This window comes from Arachis stenosperma, chromosome 5 (assembly GCF_014773155.1).
Source record: "Arachis stenosperma cultivar V10309 chromosome 5, arast.V10309.gnm1.PFL2, whole genome shotgun sequence".
NCBI lineage: Eukaryota > Viridiplantae > Streptophyta > Magnoliopsida > Fabales > Fabaceae > Arachis > Arachis stenosperma.
Window position 1 is genome coordinate 52,369,695 of NC_080381.1, and position 22,557 is coordinate 52,392,251.

General features: G+C 35.0%; 1 pseudogene; it reads left to right on the forward strand.

Moving 5' to 3' along the window:
• Positions 1-20,739: 20,739 nt before the first annotated feature.
• On the forward strand, positions 20,740-21,707 carry LOC130980793 (cationic amino acid transporter 8, vacuolar-like; annotated as a pseudogene).
• Positions 21,708-22,557: the final 850 nt, after the last annotated feature.

A 22,557-nucleotide genomic window follows, 5' to 3' on the forward strand; every position in this document is an offset into this window, starting at 1 on the left:
CTTGGTTCATTTCATACAGTATGGACAAGCTAGCCTACCTACTGTCATCCATCCAAACAACATTCCATATGCACAAAAATCATTAATAGTCCACAACAATGCAGCTCGCATTATAAAATTTGACTTAGGATTACGAGGATCAGGGATAATCATGGATAAAAACATGTAAGGAGTTTTTATGTACATAGAAGAAGGCCAGTTATAAGGAGTAACAATTATTGACCAACATGAATAATATTTACCAGATTGACCAAAATGGGTGAATCCATCGGCACATAATCCTAGTCTGACATTACGTAGTTCTTGAAAAAATTGTGGATGTTTTCTATCAAAATACTTCCATGCTTTTGAATCCGATAGATACTCAAGAACTCCTTTAAACTCGTGATCAAAATACCATCGCATGTGAGGTGCTATGTGCATTGAAGTATAAAGTCTTTTTAAACGAGGTATAAGCGGTAAATAGTGCATTTGTTTCAAAGGCACTTATTTACCCTTTTTACCTATCTTGTACCTTGGAGAATGACAAAATTTACATTCCTTTCTTGGTATATCATCCTCCTTGTAATACAGCATATAATCATTAATGCAATAATCAATTTTATTGCTTTTCATGCCAAGTTTTAATACTAGCTTCTTTGCTTCATAAAAATTGGAGACAAGTAAGTTATCCTTAGGCATCACTTCCTTTCATAGCTTTCACGAAATCATCAAAGATTTATTGAGATACATTTCCTTTAGCTTTTATACTCAACATTTTAACTACCATTAATAATTTTAAATGACCAACACATCCCTCAAATAACAGGCGCTGAGAAATAAATCATAAAATTTTTTAGCTTCTGCATTCGGAGGCTCCTCCATGTATTTTTCAAATTGACTCATCAATTTGGAGGCGCGCTCTCTCTCTGATTGTATAACTCAATGTAATGCAATCTTCAATTCAAATTTTTCCTTCAAGAATTCAGTTTTCAAACTCCCTTTTCTTCTTGAATTCTGTCCAATTTCTCTTAATTTAAGAATCATTTTCAAAGCTTTCTTCTTGTGCAAGGTTTCGTCTTTAAACATGATACCTCTTTCTCAGTGGTGAAAAATATCAAAACTTTAGCTAAACAAGGGAGAAGATGGGCAAAATTTGTGGTTGTTTTGTCTCCTTGAAATTTATCTAAGAAATTATATGACTTTTTGTTCTACGTTTCTTTTAAAATTGGGGTTTGAAATCTCTTATCGTGCTTGTGTGAGTTTTATGGTGTTTGGGTCATTTTACTGCAAGCAAGGGTTAGATTTGATTTTGGATTAGTTATAAATACATGCTAGCAAAGGTGTACGTTTGTTGATTTACACATGAATATATTGTTTTGTTCTGGAGAAAAAGACTTTTATGACAATGCAAGCTTTTTACATAATGCATGGCCTCATTAGTTTAATTCATTTGACCTTAATGATTAAATAAAATTGTTTCTCACATTAAATTTAAATTGTTGCTATATAATTACACCTATTAAATTAATTTTTCATTTTTTATGGACACACGCACACAATGTTAACTACTTGCCATTAAAATTATACGTAAAAGGAACGTGCTGAAAAATTTATCTAAGAACTTCCAAGACAATTCTTACAATTTTCATCAACTTACAACTTACAAACTTGTACGGAAAAGGTTGTGCATTAACGAAACATGCCTCGTGCAAATTACCCCTGTTAAAAAATGTTCAAAGCCAACAAAATAAATTCAAAGCCAAAACCGCCATTGTAGTATAACATTATGCACTAAAAAACTTAGGAGCAAGAGTATTATATGTCGATTGAGTGATAGCAACCCTTTTAACTTCATAAACTCTAGCTTTAGTAGCTTCTTGAAGTAGGACTTCTTGGCTTCTTTGAGATTTAACGTAACAATCCTCAGCACAAAAATCAAAATAAAAATGATTATCTTGAGCAAACCTTTGGATATTAGGAAAATTCTTCGCAGCATGCAATAATTTATTCAAAGTAAATTTTTAATAATTATTGAGAGAAATAAGACTACCACTACAAGAAAATTGCCGAATATCATCAGATTTACTGAAAGAATTACTAAAAAAATCTCCAATAAACTATTTATCGTCAAATTTAACAGCAGAATAAATTAGATGGTAAATCTCGCAGATAATTACTTATTAGTGAATTTTTTCGCCCGCTGCTAATTACCAAAAGATTTAGTAGTGGATATAAACTTTTAATTAGTGAAACTCTGGAAGTACGGTAGCAGCATTTATGGTGCGGTAGCAGTGTCAAGCTTCTCCCACTGCTGCCATTAATGACTAGTGTTAGGGTCTTTTTTAACAAAAAAATCAACAAATTGAAGAATGGTGAGGATTTACACTAACCTGGAGGAGGAACGATGGTGGACAATGACGAAGGTGATCCACGAAGCAGTGAAGACAATGACGGGCCCTGACAACGACATTTAAACCTTTGGTGTCTTGTCTAGGACAATGCAAGAGAGGAACTCATTTGCGGTGGAGAGGAGGTACTGCTATGAGGACAGAAACGATGGCTGATGGTGGAAATGGCGAGAGAGAAAGAGAGAAGAGAGGGAGAAAACAATGAGAGAGAAAGAGAGGAGAGGGAGAGAAATTGCAAAAGTGAGGAGGAGGGTTTCTGATTTTGAATTTAGGGCAATTGTACCATTAGATTTACCGGCAGATAAATTCAATGGTAAGATGTTGGTCGTTGTCTAAACGCTGTGTGTTCACTAATTTGTATTACTGTAGAACATTTTTGATAAAAAATTTAATGTTAAATTTGACACTAATAAAATTAATTTTATGCTCCTATTTATCATCGTATTTAGTTACGGAATTTTGAATCCAACAGTAAATTATTGCAAAGACAAATTTTTACTTATAACATTAAAAATTTGCCCTTAAATCCGACGATGATGTTTGTCGTTAAATTTAATAGTATTAAACACATTTTTTTTAGTGCATCAACATTAGCAATAAAGGTACCTAATCAGTTATCTTATAAAATCATATCTGGAGCATTGTATTTTGATGTAGTGAGAAGAAGATTATTTTGATCAACAGTGATATTGTCATTAGTACCAATATCTAAGAATGATTTATTAGACAAAACAAATGGTGTATAGCAAGGGAATTAGCTCTTGAGAATAATGATAGGATGGATGTAAAGGCATTGGAGAAGTAGATTGATACAACATTATATAAACTAAAGTTTGCACATTTGCTTTATAATTAACATAGAACTTGTATAGTTATTTAAAAGAATAAATTTGACAAATGATAGTATAACTTTTTCTGTCTTTTTATTTACTTATTTATTTTTTATTTCAACTCTATCTAGAGATTAATCTTACGTTATTGTGCTTAGTTAAAAGTGCATGCAATTGATAGTTTTGGTACCTAATTACATATCCTAAAAGTCATGTAGATATGCTTTCAAAGCTAATTGTCAAATCTCATGTTAGATATATTACTGACAATGCAAAACTTTATACAGGTCTTCATCCCGTTATACAGAAGTAAGTCGCAATGCACGAATTGAATAATTCATATGTGGTCCTTCAAAATTTCGACTTTCAAATCTCGAAATCAAAAAGTCATAAAGTTCACGTCACAAAGAATTGTTGCGATGGTGCCCATCAACAACATTGTGCTTAACAATTAAAGAAAGAAAATGTATCCCACTTTCTAAAATAAAATTGGTTATCATATTCTTAGAAAAATTGCAACTTGACTTAGAAAAGTCATAACTATTATTATTATTATTATTATTATTATTATTAATGAGAGAGAAGATTGAAGCATGGCACGTGTCGCTCCATGTGCTCAAAAGGCCATAGTGTAACTTTAAAGGGAACACAAGTTGGAAATAATCGCACACCGCAAATGCAATGGTATAGATATAGTATTACACATTTCAACAACCAACATACCTAACAAAATGATGAAACCATATCCAACAATGCAATTATATATATATATAACAACTGTACTGTGTGGTTTATATGAAAGCTAGCTAAGATTTGATCAAATTTAAAGATGTAACATTGTTGCCACATGCGTCACTGATGGCAGGTTTTGTTACTCGATAATGACAATTGCCATATCCAATTTGTGTCTCAATATAGTTTATGATTTAATGTGTCGCAATTAAACTATGTATCTTGGTCCTAAATGACACTTAGTCTTGTCATTTTCTTAGGAGATATAATAAAAAATAGTCTAAATAGTTTAAAGGTATTTTATTTAATATTTATTAATTATTATTAAAATAATTATAGAATTTTAGATGTAATAAATATATAATTATAAATATTATATATATAAAATTATAGATATTATTATAAAAATTAATTTTAAATATTGTTTAATTAATTTAAATTAGTCAAATAATTAGCTCACTCATTTACTTAAATAAGTTTTAAGAATTTAAATCACATTTTATATATACAGCAATTCATTATTAACCAACAATAAACTCTTAATAGAGCTAAATATTGTCTTTCTAGCATTCCCATCATAATAATAATGCTATTTAGTATGTGCTTTTTTAAGTTAACTAACATATATTATTCATTCATCATATATATCACTTGAAATCAGTGCCACGACGAATCAATAACTATTTTTGGGTTTGATAATAATAGAGATACAATAAAAATTCAGCTTAAACAGGTCAAACTTGTTTTATTTTAAAAAAAATCTAAAAAACTAATAATTTTATTAAATTTTGGTCAAGTATGTAATCAATAAAAAATGAATAATTTCATATTATTAGATAAAATCTCACATCATTAAAAACATTATTAATGACAACTTAATGACTATAAATCACGAAAATTATTGCCCCTAACACTCCTCTTTATTTAATATTCATTCATTTCTAAAACATAATTGTTTTGGGTTATCTTCTCTCTATCCACAATCAATTATTCTCTTAGTGAGTTTTAAGTTTTTTTTTTTTTTTTTTTTTTTCTGACTGCATTGCAATCACATCAGAATTAACTATAGCGGACACTATCAAAACTGGATTAGAAGCCAAATTTCAAGTTGCAAATACAAAATAAATAAATAAAATTCACATCGAATATCCTACAATCGGTTACATGACCACATTCAGAATTTAAAAAGCCTGATGATTAAAATATATATTGATCTTAACTTTGATGCTTATTAGATTGAGGGTTTGTCACTTTTCAAAAGTTGAGAAATTGTTTGTAAACCTAAATATACCAAATGATTGGTTTCCAGGCAAGGCACAATGGACTATTGATTGAAGGAAATTAAATTAGATTATAACGTTTGGTAATAACAAAATGATTTTTTTTTTTGGTGAAAAAGATTTATACTTTTAATTTGTCATAATATTTGTTACGGACTAGATCACCAACGGATTCAAAAGCCTGCCTAAATGTATTAATGTTGTAGAACTATGTTTCCGTTCGAGCCTCATTTTCAAGGCAATGATACTGACCCTTCAACTAATAATTAAATTTCTAAACTCATGATAGATAACAAATAAAGAGCTTTGAACAAATTAAGAACATTACTTTCTCGTTTTAGAAAAATTTAACACCCCCTCCCCTACAAACTTCTACATATTCTTATAGGTAACACACGTATCCAACAATAAATTTGGCCCCTCAAAATTCAAATACCTTGGATATGCCACATGTAATACCTTTTACATGAAATTTCAAACACCCCCTTGCACTTTTTACATAGAAATAGAAAGAGAATTTGCAATTCCAATTTTTTCCCCCCACTTTGTGACATATACATACAAGCTTATTAATTAAGAGTCAAGAGTGAATTTTAAAGCAAAATATGGTGCCCTCATGATGGAGCAAAGGACTAGTACTATGGAAGTTGAGATGATCAAAAAAATTAAAGCCACTACTTTTTCTAACTAACAAATTGTTGGACAAATTGTAAACAATGTGATCACTACTATTAATTACAATAAAAGAACACGACTTCAGATTAAAAAAACTTATTTATCGAGAGAAGTAATCTTAAATATAAAAATATTTATAAGACAATAAAAATTAGTCTAAAATAGCTTAAAATTATTTATTTTATATTTTAATTATTATTTTTTTTATTTTATATTTTTTAATTATTACTAAATAATTAATATTAAATATAATAAATATATATATAATTATAAATATAAGATTGATTTTGATATACTAATAATATAAAATATTTTATACAATAATTAAATTATATTTATTTTTTTAAATGATTATTTATATTATCAATATAAAAAAATTATTTTTATTAATATAATATTATCTAATTAAATACACGTATAAAATTATTTTATATTAATAATATATTAAAATTAATTTTATAAATATTATATATATAAAATTAAAAATATTAAATTAAATAAGATACCACCATTATGGCCTTAAATATTCTAAGTCTGCAGAATTGTAAGAGTAGTAATATTCTCAAATTCTCACGATTTATTCGATCAAAAATAAATAAATAAGAGTGTCTTTAGGCACAGTAGTATAGTAGGGCACGTGGTTTTGCTACCCTATATATGGCGGTGATGAAGATGGCTCACCATCCATCCATATCAGCTCAATCATGCATAACTATTTTATTCGATCAATTTAAATAATAATAAAATAAATTAATTTTTACCTTTTAAATCGGTTAAAATCAAATTATGAATACCTTTTTATTATTTTAAAAAAATTATATGTTTATACTTACAAATATTTATATTTCATTCATCATGTAAATAAATTAATTATGATTATGTCTCGTTTATATTATAAAAAAGAGTTATGCAATATGTACACTAAAATCAGTTACTAAAGTGGTAGTTGATTTTAGTGGTTAATTTTAGTGTACAAATAATATTTTTATATAAAGAAATATGCAAAATACGTGAATTCTCACGTATCACAGGTGTACTCATTTTATTTGTTTAAAAATTGTCTTATCTCATTTATATATATTATAAACCAGATATAGTTATAATTAATTTGTTAAACGAGATATAATTATAATTAATTTGTTTATATTGTAAACGAGATAGTAATAAGACATAAAAATATAAATTATGTCTAAATTATTTATACTGATAAGTAAAATATTTAAAATATATATTTCAAAAGAATTCGTTGTAACTCAGGTATAAATAAATCATTTTCGTCCCATTTTTTTTCTTTTATATCAACCTGTTTCCGGATTCTGTAAGGTTCAAATTTAACTCCTACGGTTATTATTGTTATCATAGAGTATCGTAATATAATCCTCAATCTTCTGCCTATACATTCAAAGATTATTTCCAATTAATAAACATATCATTGTGTCATCCGCTATATATATGTAGAATTATGGTGCACCATACGTTCCATAGGCACTTGTTATTATATTTTATTAACAATTTGCTGAAAATGGGCCAGCAGATGATGAAAACTATCAAAAGGCAGTGGTGAAATTTTCTTTTCTTTTTTTATTTATTAAAAAGAGCATATTAGTATATTAGATCCAACAATTGTATATATAGACAAGCTTACAATCGAAAACTTGCCACTAGAGTAAATGAATAAAAATTCACGTAAAAAAGTTTGAAGTATATAAATATGAAAGTACATCTAGCTGTGAAGTTGTGGTAGACTTAGAGAAAGGGGTTGAATCTATGCCTTTCTTTTAATTGCAGTTATTATCCTTTTTAAACAAACTTTCAATTCAGGTTCTGTTTGAACTCAGCAGCGAAAATTTATGAGACAGTTTATTTTTGTCTCATGAATATCAGAAAACAGAACTTAGCAGAGAAGAGAAAAATTAACACCAGCATATATCCTGGTTCGGTTGCCTTGTGCTATGCAACCTACATCCAGTCTCCTCCACAACTATGGAGGAATTTCACTATAGTTAACAGTATTACATACACCAATTTCACACTCAAGTTCTAACCTAACTTGACATTGGCTATGCTAACACCTAACTATTCACTCTTAGTGCTAACCCAACTAAGAAAGGGATACCAAACAGGTACAAGATACAAGACACTTAACCAACCTAAAGAAATCAGAAAATAACTCTAGACTTTTCTCTCAAGTGTATCACTCAGCCTTTTTTTCACTCATGGCTTTTACTTGAGCTTTCTCACAATGCTTTTTCTCACAAGAAATTACAGAAAGATAAACTTAGAAAAGTACATTACAATCAGTAAAACATGAAGGAGATTGACTTCATCAATAGCCTTTGTGCTATGCGAAAACCAGATTAGAAAAGCCTCTGATTCAGTTCTTCATACTGGCGGAATGTACCTTTGGTTAGGTTACACTGTCCAGTTAGTTGAACTTTCTCAAAGAACACTTCTCAGAACAATACCTCGATACTCTAGTTTTTTCTCCTTGGTTCTGAATGAGCAGGAAGTCTTCTTTTATTCTCCTTGCATGTTGCTGGGATCTTCTCCCAAGGTCAACACCTTGAGCCTTGAGCTTCACCAACCACAGATTCACTTTTTCTTAATAAACCTTAGAGTAGAAACTTTGCTTCTGACTTCCTCATCTTGGCCGAAAGCCATAAAACAGTAACCATAGAAATCTTCCAATGGTCAACTTGATCTGAGCCCTTGAAAACCAACTTGGTCCCCAAGTCTTGTTTAAGACCGTGGATACACAGCAGAGAAGAACAGAAATCCTCTTTCCCTTGTATCCCATTTCGGATAGAGTAGAGTGTTGGGAAGAAGAGATGAAGATTTGTTACATGCAAGAGGAAATAGGTTACCTTTAACCTAAGCTTGATTGGGTTTGAACTGGGTGATTTGATATCTGCCTTTCAAGCTTAATCCTTCTCTCTCTTGCTTCTTTGGTGACTAGCTTGGTGAAGAAGCTCTCTCTCTTTCTCTTTCTTGCTATTCTGAAACTCTGATTTGACTAGGACAAAAGAGAGATGAACGTTGCTTTTGGTTAAGCAAAAGAGAGGGATTTGTTTTTCTGAAACCGGATTGGGCTTGGATCGGGTATTGATATGCTTGGCCCGATTTAATTTCTTTGGCTTCTTTCTTTGCTTTCAGCCCAACATTTTTTTTTATTTTCCATTTCATTTGGGCTGCTCAACTTAATTAAGACCTGCAACATAATAATAAATAATTAGCAACATATACTCATTAATTAATTAATCAACACTAATTATTTATTTTGCCAAAAATAATGTTTGTCATCACTAATTAATTTAGTTAATTTCTTAACTCAACAATCTCTCCCTTGATGACAAACATTATTTAAGCAATAATCAAAAGGAAATAAATTTTGAGTAAGGTATGGAAACTCCCTTTGATTTTTGTCATTTGCTCTTATGTTGCTCCCCCTTTCCTTTTCAAGATTAGCTCCCCTTGGATTTATGCTTTCCTCTTTGTTCCTGTTTTTCATAGTACTCAAAGAGAATACTATAGAGAGCTATGCACAATTATTTTGTCTAAGGGATATCACATAAGCAACATCACATTATTAGCCCAACATCCAGCTAATATTAGCATCTAAAAGATTCAACATGTGATCTCAAAATTAATGCATCAATCAGACAAAAATTCCAAAAGAAATACTAGTAGCTGCAGTAATACCAAACAATTTCTAAGGACACACATCCTATTGCTTTTACTCCCCCTTTTGTCATCAAGGGTGGATAATAAGCATTATTAACAGAGGCAATGCCTTGGATCTTGCAGAAAAGAGTTAGAGCACAGTCCAAAGAACTAACTAAACAACCAAAAGTGCAGCAGTATCTAAAGTTATTACAGTCATCCGAGACAACAAAAGTAGACCAAATAGTAGCAAAATAAAATAGAGTTCATGAGACAAAAGGAGAGCAGCTGTAGCAGTTTTTATGAGACAAATCCTAGGCATTAGAACCATTCCCCTCAGAAGCATCTTCCTCTTCAACATCAGTGGCAATGTCTTCATCATTTTGAAGGTTATCAATGAAGGTCATGAGCACAGCCACCCTATCTCTTGATTTCTTCAGGAAGTTCTCATGCTTGCTAGCTAGCTTCCTTTGTTCCTTGCTCATGGCAATCATGTGATTTGATTGGGAAACAAACTCTTGAGCGACATCCTTGACCACATTCAGCAGAGCTGATTTCTTCCCAGTGGAAATGGAAGTACCCTCGGTGGAAGGAGGAGGAGAGTCATCTGGAATGAAGTCTTCATCATCATCATCTAGAACCACTCTTTCAGATCGAGTTGGTCCTTTTTGCTGTTTCACTGAACCACCCCCTTTTAGGTATAAATGTCTGTTTTCATAATCCTCATTTGACAGGTCAACACCAAAAGTCTCAAATATGCAAGTTAAAAACATGCCATAAGGTAGTGCTTTATCTTTCACACTTCTAACAGAATCAAACATGTATCTAGCCATCAAATAGGCAAAAGAGATTTCTGTTTTAGTGATTAGGGCATACAAAACAAGTGTGTCTGTATAAGAAACCCTTTGATATGAACCGCTTTGTGGTATTAAGATGTGGTTGACAATACGATGCAACTGAGCACGTTCATATCCTAGGACTTTGTGAGTGGGTGTGATGCCATCAATTAAGGAAACATGTTCACAAATGTGAGCTAGAGCATCATGGTAAGAGATACCAACACCTTCATCCCACTTCACAAATGTATAAGCACACAGCCCAACATCAGTGTACTTCAAGGATTCACTAATAGTTTCATTATTCAAGATAATGTCTCTGCCCTTAACATAAGAATGCACACTTCCTTCATGATAAGTCATGTTTGCATAAAATTCTTTGACTAACTGAGGATATACAGGTTTTTTGATTTTGAAAAGGTGATTCCAGTCTAAAAATTCTAAGTTTTCAACAAAAGGAAAACCTTTCTTTTTCAAATCAGGTAAATCAGCAAGAAAAGAGGGACATAGAGTACGATACTGAATAACTCCCTCATAAAAATCATGGTTCATGGCAGATTTGAAACGATGGGGGTTATAGTTTGAGTGAGATGTCACGAAGTGTGATTTGTGAGCAAAAAGATCAATGTCTGGTTCTCTAATAGATTTGAGAGGGCGATGAGGGTTACCTCTTTGTGAGCGCACTGGAACCGACCTGGATTTGGGTTGTGTTGGTTCGGGAATGGGTTCTTCAGTCGCCGGACGTTTGCCTTTGGATGAGCTAGGCTTTGCAGAACCAGGTTTTGAGGAACCATGCTTGGAAGGTGTGGCTTTTGGTGGTGGCGTCGGTTTGGCAGAGGCAGGAAACCTTGGCGTAGTCTTGGTTCGTGCCATGGGAGCGGTGCGAGGAGGAGAGGTTGGAGGAGAGGGTGAAGGAGTGAAAGTAGGGTCTTGAGAGCGTGTTGATGGTCTAGGAAGCTTATGAATCTTTTCACGCGGTGCTCTTTTAACAATAACTTTCTTCCCCATTTGGTTAGATTTAGGCTTTTGATGGAAGAGAAGCAGTGGAGTGAGAGGGAAGAAACCGAATAAGTTGAGGAGAAGTTATGGAGGGAAGAGAGGGAGTGTTGGTAACCGTACCCAAAAGTGGATTTCCAAAACCATGCAACTACATCACCTTTTGAAATGACATAAAAAGACCTGACCTCATAAAAGAAAGATTTGATTTGATTTAAAATGAAAAATAGGAAATTGATTTTAAATTTTGAAAAACAAAAAAATCAAACTGAAAAATCTTTGGATCATAAACATTAAATGAAAAATCCTTTTTCAAAAAAAAAAAACAAAAAAAACACAGCCCACTAAAAACAACAACAAAAAATGTAACATTCATATATGGGCCTAGAGATGGTTGGATTTAAGGAAACACATTGGACCACTCTAGATCTGATTTTGGGGTTGGCCCAGATTAACTTTCACTTGAAACAAGCTCAGATCACGTTGATTTGAAGGAAACGTTCATCATCTGCCCAGAATTGTCTCATACCTATTTATGAGACAAAAAGCTCCAGCAAATACATCAGCATTTTTCAAATAAAGAATCATAACTCAAAATTCCTAGACAAGTTCTAAGCATGCAGAATCTATCCTCAGCTAATGGTTTTGTGAAAATATCTGCTAATTGCTCCTCAGATTTAACAAATTGAATACTAATATCCCCCTTTTGGACATGTTCTCTTATTGAGTGAAATTTCACTTCAATATGCTTAGTTCTAGAGTGCAAAACTGGATTTTTAGAAATATTGATGGCACTCATATTATCACACATCAAGGGAATATTTTCAGCATTTAATTTGTAATCAGCAAGCTGTGTTTTTAACCATAAAAGCTGAGAACAACAAGAAGAAGCAGCTATATACTCAGCCTCTGCAGTGGATAAGGCCACTGTTGGTTGCTTCTTACTTGACCAAACATTTAAGGACTTCCCAAGAAAACAACATAGGCCTGAAGTGCTCCTTCTATCAACTCTATCACCAGCAAAATCTGCATCACAATAACCAACTACAGAAAAATCATCAATCTTAGGATACCAAAGACCAAGATTGGATGTTCCATGAACATATCTAATGATCCTTTTAACTGCTGAAAGATGTGACTCTTTAGGTTTGGATTGGAATCTAGAACACAATCCAACACTTTGCACAATATTGGGTCTAGAGGATGTTAAGTACATAAGAGAACCAATCATTCCTCTGTATCTAGTCTCATCTACATCTTTCTCAGTTTCTCCTTTATCTAATTTAGAATTAGGGTGCATGGGGGTTCCCATGGGTTTGGCCTTTTCCATACCAAATTTCTTAACTAATTCCTTGGCATACTTCTCTTGATGAATGAAAATACCATTTTCAGTTTGTTTAATTTGTAGCCCAAGAAAGAAATTAAGTTCACCCATCATACTCATGTCAAATTCACTTGTCATGAGTTTTCCAAATTCAGAACAAAGGGATTCATTTACTGATCCAAAAATAATGTCATCAACACATATTTGGACTAGAATAAAAGAATCATTAGAATTCTTGATAAATAGAGTTGTGTCGGTGGTGCCTCTTTGAAAACCATTTTTCAAAAGAAAAGAGCTAAGTCTCTCATACCAAACTCTAGGATCTTGTCTTAAACCATAGACAGATTTAGATAATTTGAAAACATAGTCAAAATGCTCTTTATTTTCAAAACCAGGAGGCTGCACCACATACACTTCTCTATCTATCACTCTATTTAAAAATGCACATTTCACATCCATTTGATATAATTTAAAACCACAATGTGCAGCATAAGCTAAGAGAAGTCTTATGGCTTCCATTCGGGCAACAGGGGCAAAGGATTCATCAAAGTCTATTCCTTCTTCTTGGTCATATCCTTGTGCCACTAGCCTTGCCTTGTTTCTTGCAATGCTACCATCTTCTCCCAACTTGTTCCGAAAAATCCACTTGGTACTGGTCACTTTCTTTCCACTTGGCCTTGGAACCAAAGTCCATACTTGGTTCTTTTCAAACTCAAGAAGCTCATCCTCCATAGCTTTAACCCAAGAAGGGTCACTGAGTGCTTTCTTGACGTTTTGAGGCTCAATTTGTGAAAGAAGGGCAATGTTTGATCCTTCATTTGCCTTTCTAGTGGAAGACCTTATTTGCACTCCATGAGAGACGTCCCCAATGACAAATTCCTCTGGATAATTCTTCAAGAATCTCTATTCATGAGGTCTTGTGGACTTGGATGCAGATTGAGATACCAAGGGATTCTGGGTGCAGCTGGCTTCAGGATTTCCTTCAGATTCATGAGACAAAATGGAATTGTCTCTCGAATTTTCAGCAGTTGCAGTTTCTTGTTCATTTTGACCAGAATGTTCTTTCTCTTGATTTTGCACAGTTTCAACTTCCTTTTGAGCTTGATTTCCTGCATCAAAATCTTCCAAAATGCTTTGTACCAAGTTAGTATCACAGAATGTAACATGTATGGACTCCTCAATAATTCTAACATCTTGATGATAAACCCTATATGCTTTACTCGTTGTGGAATATCCTACAAACAAACACTCATAAGCCTTTGGATCAAATTTTCCCAGATTTTCTTTGTTATTTAAAACAAAACATTTGCATCCAAAGATGTGTAAGTAGTCTAAGTTTGGTGGGTACCCTTTCCAAAGTTCATAAGGGATTTTCTTCAAAAATTTTTTTATGATTGTTCTATTTAAAATGTGGCAAGCTGTGTTCACCGCTTCAGCCCAAAGGAATTTAGGAACATTACTCTCACAAAGCATAGCTCTTGTCATCTCTTGTAAGCTTCTATTTCTTCTTTCCACAACACCATTTTGTTGTGGTGTTCTTGGACAAGAGAAGTTGTGAGATATTCCAAATTCCTCACAAAAGGATTCAAACAAATTATTTTCAAATTCAGTTCCATGATCACTTCTTATAGAAGAGATTTTCAAATCCTTTTCATTTTGAATTTTCTTGCAAAAAGGTTCAAACACCGAAAAAGCTTCATTTTTGTGTGCAAGAAATAAAACCCAACCAAATCTAGTATAGTCATCCACAATCACTAAACCATAATGTTTACCACCTTGGCTTTGAGTTCTTGTTGGACCAAATAAATCAATGTGTAGCAACTCAAGTGGTCTTTTAGTAGAGACGTCTTCCTTTGGTTTAAAAGAACTTTTTGTTTGTTTTCCCATTTGGCAAGCATCACAAGTGATGTCTTTGTCAAACTTTATCAAAGGAAGACCTCTTACTAATTCTTTCTTTACAAGTTTGTTTATTTGAAACATACTTGCATGGCCCAATCTCTTGTGCCATAACCACTTTTCAGATTCTTTTGAGTGAAGACAAGCTACATTTTGATCCTTTAGTTCATCAAGAGTAAGTCCATACATATTATTGAAACGCTTGGCAACAAACATCACTTCATTTGTCTTTTCATTAACGACACAGCATTCAAGCCTTTTGAAAACAACTAAATATCCTAAATTACACAGCTGACTTATACTCAAAAGATTGTGCTTTAAACCACATACCAAAAGTACATCATCAATGAAAGTAGATTGCTCATTACCTACTTTTCCAACAGCAATGATTTTACCTTTACCATCATCTCCAAAGGTCACAAAACCTCCATCATACTTATTTAGTTTGATGAAGTAGGTTGACCTTCTAGTCATGTGCCTTGAACATCCATTATCCATGTACCACATGTCCTTTTTGTTCTTGGATGCTAGGCAAATCTGCATGATGAGTTTCAAGTAGCCTTAGGTATCCAAATTAATTTGGATCCTTTGAAGTTAATCCATCTTGGTTGCCCAAGTGCATTGAAATCACAAACAACATTGTAGACTTTGTTTCCTACAACTCTCTTTTCAATGAAGCATTGTTCATATGAGTGACCAACTTTCTTGCAATTAACACAATGATTTTCTGATGTGTGTCGCTGATATTTAGGTGAGTTAAATTGCTTGAAATGATTAAATGGTTGAAATTTTCTGGTTTTTGGATGAGATGCATCTCTTTTGACAAAATGATTTTTATTAAAGTTATTCCTCTTTGCAAAAGCATTTTCACCAGAATTTTTTTGAACATTTTTACCTTTTGAAAATGAGGTTTTGTTGTAAAATGGTGGTTTCTTGAAAGCAGCCTCATTTTTTGAAATGTAACCCAAACTGGGCCGGTTTGAACTCGGACCAGTTCTTGGTGAAGGCTCAGTTTCACTTGTGTATGCTTCATCAATTTTTTTTTCACAAGTTGAAACATATCCGATACCTGATTGCTTGGTATGGATTTGGTATTTGATGAAGAAGCCACAAATTTTATAGAGGAAGTATTAGAAACTGCATCTTCCTTGGCTATGTAGCCTAAACCAGATTTTTCAAACAATGGTCTTTGACTTGCAAGTAATTTGTCCAAGTTGCTAGAACCTTGAGCAAATTTTGCTAAGTCACCATTCAGCCTTTTAATCATATCATTTAATCTTTCATTTTCAGCAATTAACTCATGGGAAGGATCCACAATGTGCTTTCCTTTTAATTTTTCAAGTTCAGATTTTAAAAATCTGTTTTCTTCAATGATGTCCAAAGCACATTCAGTTTCCTTCACTTTTTCTTTTAAAAAATCATTTTCAGCTCTTAACACATCCCTTTCGGATCTGTATTCATTGTATTTATCAAGCAATTTTGATGTGTTTAATGTGATATCATCAATAATAGCATGCAAGTCCTCAATGGTCAAATCATAATAGTTTACCTCATCAAGATTGTTGTTTCCAGCTATGAAGTAGTCTTTGTCATCTCCTTCAGATTCTTCTTCTTCATTTGAGTCATTCTCAAGATCCTCCCAAGCTGCCACGAGTACTCTCTTCCTTTCCTTCTTTCCTTTGTCCTCCTTTTTGAGCTTTGGACATTTTAGCTTGAAGTGTTTAGCCTCCTTGCAGTGATGGCACGTCACTTTGCTCAAGTCGATCTTGTGCTCCTTTGAACTTGAACCTTTGTATTTGCCCTTGTTCTTCATCATTCTTCTGAATCTCTTAGCAAAAAACAAAAGCTCGTCATCTGAAATACCATCACTAGACTCACTCTCTTTCGGTTCTATTTGTGACTTGAGGGCTATTCCCTTTTTCTTTGAGTCTGTGTTTGTGTGTGTGGCTTCATAGGCAAGGAGTTTTCTTCTCAGCTCATCATAGGTTATGGAACTTATGTTGTTACTCTCGGTTAGGACAGTGGCAGTGTTTTCCCATTCTTTTGTGAGGCTTCTATGGAGTTTTCTCACCAAGGTTTGTTCTGCATAGTTTGTACCCATAGCATCAAGGTTTTTGATTATGATTGAGAATCTCTCAAATGCTTCATCAATGCTTTCTCCATCCTTCATGCTAAACATCTCGTACTCTTTTCGCAGCATATCAATCCTCGTTTCTTTTACTTGTTTGGTGCCTTCGTGTGTAACCTGGAGTTTTTCCCAGATTTCTTTGGCTGTCTTGCATCTAGACACCTTCCGGTACTCTTCAAAGCTGATAGCACAGTGAAGAAGGTTGATTGTTTTATCATTCAGCTCTATCTTCTTCTTGTCATCTTCATTCCATTCCGCTTCTTCTTTTGGAGTCACCACTCCATCAGCACTTATTTTTGTTGGGATCTTTGGACCCATCACGACAATCTTCCATATGTTGTAGTCAATGGATTTAATGAAAATCCTTATCCTTTCTTTCCAGTAGGAGTAGTTCTTCCCGTTGAAGAAAGGTGGCCGGTTGTTTGACTGGCCTTCAGTGAGGGTGTAAGCAACTGTGGTTGCGCCAAAGTTGTTCGCCATTGGATCTTTGCTCCAAGCGGTTAAGCTTGATTCTTGAGACCTTGGCCCTTGATACCAATTAAAGGTTGTGGTAGGCTTAGAGAAGGGGGGGTTGAATCTATGCCTTCCTTTTAATTGCAGTTATTACCTTTTTTAAACAAACTTTCAATTCAGGTTCTGTTTGAACTCAGCAGTGGAAATTTATGAGACAATTTATTTTTGTCTCATGAATATCAGAAAACAAAACTCAGCAGAGAAGAGAAAAGCTAACACCAGCATGTATCCTGGTTCGGTTGCCTTGTGCTATGCAACCTACATCCAGTCTCCTCCACAACTATGGAGGAATTTCACTATAGTTAACAATATTACATACACCAATTTCACACTCAAGTTCTAACCTAACTTGACATTGGCTATGCTAACACCTAACTATTCACTCTTAGTGCTAACCCAACTAAGAAATGGATACCAAACAGGTACAAGATACAAGACACTTAACCAACCTAAAGAAATCAGAAAATAACTCTAGACTTTTCTCTCAAGTGTATCACTCAGCCTTTTTTTCACTCATGGCTTTTACTTGAGCTTTCTCACAATGCCTTTTCTCACAAGAAATTACAGAAAGATAAACTTAGAAAAGTACATTACAATCAGTAAAACATGAAGGAGATTGACTTCATCAATAGCCTTTGTGCTATGCAAAACCCAGATTAGAAAAGCCTCTGATGCAGTTCTTCATACTGGCAGAATGCACCTTTGGTTAGGTTACACTGTCCAGTTAGTTGAACTTTCTCAAAGAACACTTCTCAGAACAATACCTTAATACTCTAGTTTTCTCTCCTTGGTTCTGAATGAGCAGGAAGTCTTCTTTTATTCTCCTTGCATGTTGCTGGGATCTTCTCCCAAGGTCAACACCTTGAGCCTTGAGCTTCACCAACCACAGATTCACTTTTTCTCAATAAACCTTAGAGTAGAAACTTTGCTTCTGACTTCCTCATCTTGGCCGAAAGCCATAAAACAGCAACCATAGAAATCTTCCAATGGTCAACTTGATCTGAGCCCTTGAAAACCAACTTAGTCCCCAAGTCTTGTTTAAGACCGTGGATACACAGCAGAGAAGAACAGAAATCCTCTTTTCCTTGTATCCCATTTCGGATAGAGCAGAGTGTTGGGAAGAAGAGATGAAGATTTGTTACATGCAAGAGGAAATGGGTTACCTTTAACCTAAGCTTGATTGGGTTTGAACTGGGTGATTTGATATCTGCCTTTCAAGTTTAATCCTTCTCTCTCTTACTTCTTTGGTGACTAGCTTGGTGAAGAAGCTCTCTCTCTTTCTCTTTCTTGCTTTTCTGAAACTCTGATTTGACTAGGACAAAAGAGAGATGAACGTTGCTTTTGGTTAAGCAAAAGAGAGGGATTTATTTTTCTGAAATCGGATTGGGCTTGGATCGGGTATTGATATGCTTGGCCCGATTTGATTTCTTTGGCTTCTTTCTTTGCTTTCAGCCCAACATTTTTGTTTTATTTTCCATTTCATTTGGGCTGCTCAACTTAATTAAGACCTGCAACATAATAATAAATAATTAGCAACATATACTCATTAATTAATTAATCAACACTAATTATTTATTTTGCCAAAAATAATGTTTGTCATCACTAATTAATTTAGTTAATTTCTTAACTTAACAATCTGAAATATTATTTTGAGTAAACTATCAATTTGACTCCTGTCTATTTTGTAGAATGACAAAGCAATTTTTGACGAATAAAGCAATCTACTTTAGTCCCTGTCCTATACTTTCGTGACACAAGGCAGTCCCTATGGGTGAATCTCCGGTAACTACAAACGAAAAATGCTGAGCTATCACGGTGAGCGTGTGTTAGCTTACTGGTGCACGAATTTGCAATCCGTACAACTAACCAGCAAGTGCACTGGGTCGTCCAAGTAATACCTGACGTGAGTAAGGGTCGATCCCACGGAGATTATTGGTTTGAAGCAAGCTATGTTTATTTTATTATTCTTAGTCAGGATATCAATTAAAATTATCAGTTGGAATTATTAGATTGGAAAAATAAAAGAGAATAAAATCATTACTTGTTGTGCAGTAATGGGAAATATGTTGGAGTTTTGGAGATGCTTTGTCCTCTGAATTTCTGCAATGTAATATTCAACTCAATTGTTTGTAAAGCACGTCTACGGCAAGCTGTATGTAGGGTGTCACCATTGCCAGTGGCTACCTCCCATCCTCTCAGTGAAAACGGTCCAGATGCTCTGTCACAGCACGGCTAATCAGCTGTTGGTTCTCGATCATGTTGGAATAGGATCCATTGATCCTTTTGCGTTTGTCATCACGCCCAGCAATCGCGAGTTTGAAGCTCGTCACAGCCATTCAATCCTTGAATCCTACTCGGAATACCACAAACAAGGTTTAGACTTTCTGGATCCTCAAGAATGGCCGCCATCAATTCTAGCTTATACCGCGAAGATTCTGATTAAAGAATCTAAGAGAAGCTCATTCAATCTTGATGTAGAACGGAGGTGTTTGTTAGGCACGCGTTCATGAGTTGAGGAAGGTGATGAGTGTCACGGATCATCACCTTCTCTATAATTAAGCGCGAATGAACATCTTAGATACGAGCATACAAACGTTTGAGTGGAGAAATAGAAACAATTGCATTAATTCATCGAGACGCTGCAGAGCTCCTCACCCCCAACAATGGAGTTTAGAGACTCATGCCGTCAAAGTGTATAAAGTTCAGATCTAAAAAATGTCATGAGGTACAAAATAAGTCTCTAAAAGTTGTTTAAATAGTAAACTAGTAACCTATGTTTACAGAAAATGAGTAAACTAAGATAATTGGTGCATAAATCCACTTCTGGGGCCCACTTGGTGTGTGCTGGGGTTGAGACTAAAGCTATCCACGAGCTGAGACTTTTCTTGGAGTTGAACTCCAAGTTATAACGTGTTTTGGGCGTTCAACTCCGGATCATGACGTGTTTCTGGCGTTTAACTCCAGACAGCAGCATGTACTTGGCGTTCAACGCCAAGTTACGTCGTTTATCTTCGCGCAAAGTATAGACTATTATATATTGCTGGAAAGCCCTGGATGTCTACTTTCCAACGCCGTTAAGAGCGCGCCAATTGGACTTCTGTAGCTCCAGAAAATCTATTTCGAGTGCAGGGAGGTCAGAATCCAACAGCATCAGCAGTCCTTTTTCAGCCTAACTCAGATTTTTGCTCAGCTCCCTCAATTTCAGTCAGAAAATACCTGAAATCACAGAAAAACACACAAACTCATAGTAAAGTCCAGAAATATGATTTTTGCCTAAAAACTAATGATATTCTACTAAAAACTAATTAAAACATGCTAAAATCTACATGAAATTACCCCCAAAAAGCGTATAAAATATCCGCTCATCACTTACTGATGTGGATGAAGTGGACACCTCAAATGATCAGGGGTTAATTGCCCCCATCCACATCAACCAAAACGACCTCCCTCTACCATCTTCGCTCAACTACTACGCCGAAATGGAGGAATCGCCACCACCGCCCACCTCCACCATCCCCAACGCCCGCACTCGGAGCTACTAGCGGTGGAGTAAGCAAGACTTTTTTACGGAGCCCTCATTCCAGAGCTTCACCACCTACCGGGCCGCCTTTGCCTCTACGTGCCCCCGTCTAAGGGATCGCTTCCTCAGCCGCTCCTTTGACAACAACGAGCTCAACGTCCTCCCTTACGCTAGTGAGAATCCCATGCACCGCTGCCTCACAGCCTGGGACCTCACCTGGCTCACTTTTGGCTCTGTCGTTAGCTCTGGAATCTTTGTAATCACTAGCCAGGAAGCCCTTACCGATGCCGATCCCACCATCGTTCTCTGGCTGCTCGCCCTCCTCTCTGCCCTCTGCTACACCGAATTCGTAGTCGATGTCGCCGCCACCGGCGGGTCTTTCTCCTTCCTCCGCATCGAGCTTGGTGACTTCATTGCCTTCCTTGCCGCCGGAAATATCCTCCTCGAGGCTGTTGTAGGTGCTAACGGCCTCGGCGGTTCGTGGTCCTCTTATTTCGCCAGTATGATCAAGAACGATCCGGATTTTTTTGAATTTGGGGGAATTCCTTCCAAGAAGGATTCAACATGCTGGATCCAATTGCTGTTGTCGTTCCTTTTATCGCTAACGGTGTTGTAATGAGCAGCACTAGGAATACCTCAATCATGAATTGGTTTAGCTCCATTGCCATTATGCTTGTTATTGTGTTCATAATCATAGTTGGATTTATTCATGGTAAAGCCTCAAACCTAACGCCATTCTTCCTTTTGGGGATGAAGGGAGTGTTCAATGTTGCTGCGGTTGTGCATTGGTATACAGGCTTTGACATGGTGGCAACTATGGCTGAGGAAACCAAGAACCCTGCCAGGGATATACCCATTGGTTTGGTTGGTTCCATGTCGATGATCACGGTTAATTGCTCCCCTCAAAACGACCACGTTTTTGGTTGACGTGGATGGGGACAATTAACTCCCTGACCATTTGAGGTGTCCACGTCTGCAACATTCATCCACATCAGTAAGCTAACACATGCTCACTGTGATAGCTCATCATTTTCCATTTATAGTTACCGGAGATTCACCCACAGGGACTGCCTTGTGTCACGGAAGTATGGGACAGTGACCGAAGTGGATTGCTTTATTCGTCAGGGGTTGCTTTGTCAATCTGCAAAATAGACAGGGGCCGGGTTGGTAGTTCACTCTATTATTTTTGATAAACAAAAATATATTTTAGTCTTTATAAATTCATTAACGATATATATTTTTGTCTACCAAAAACAAGTCGTTAATAGTTTACTTAAACCATATGCGCACTAAAAAGTACTATGTTTGTCAGGATTTACTGTGTCTGGTAGGATTCGAAAGTCATACACAATTAGAGTGCTTTAGGTATTAGTGAGATCAGATTAGGTCTCATTAATCTCCAGTTTCTAGAGAATAATAATAGAGTCAGGAGAACCTTCATATCACTAGAATTATCTCCTAATCCTAATGCCAACGAGGAGGAGGAGGAAGAAATTTTTTATGTTAGATGAGGAGGATGTGCAAAAGGGAGTAGACAATCACAATAAAAGCCTAATCAGAAGATTGATGGCAAATAGGGGTTTTTCTGTAGGAATAATGGAGGTTGCGTTCAACGCTATTTGGAATCAGCCGAAGGGATTTAGAGCGAAAGCACACGGAGATAACATCTTTCAATTCTTCTTTGGAAAAAGAATCAGAATTGATTAGGGTGGAACGAGGATCCCGTTAGCTCTTTAAAGAGTATACGATTCATCTAAGACAATGGTAAACGGAGATA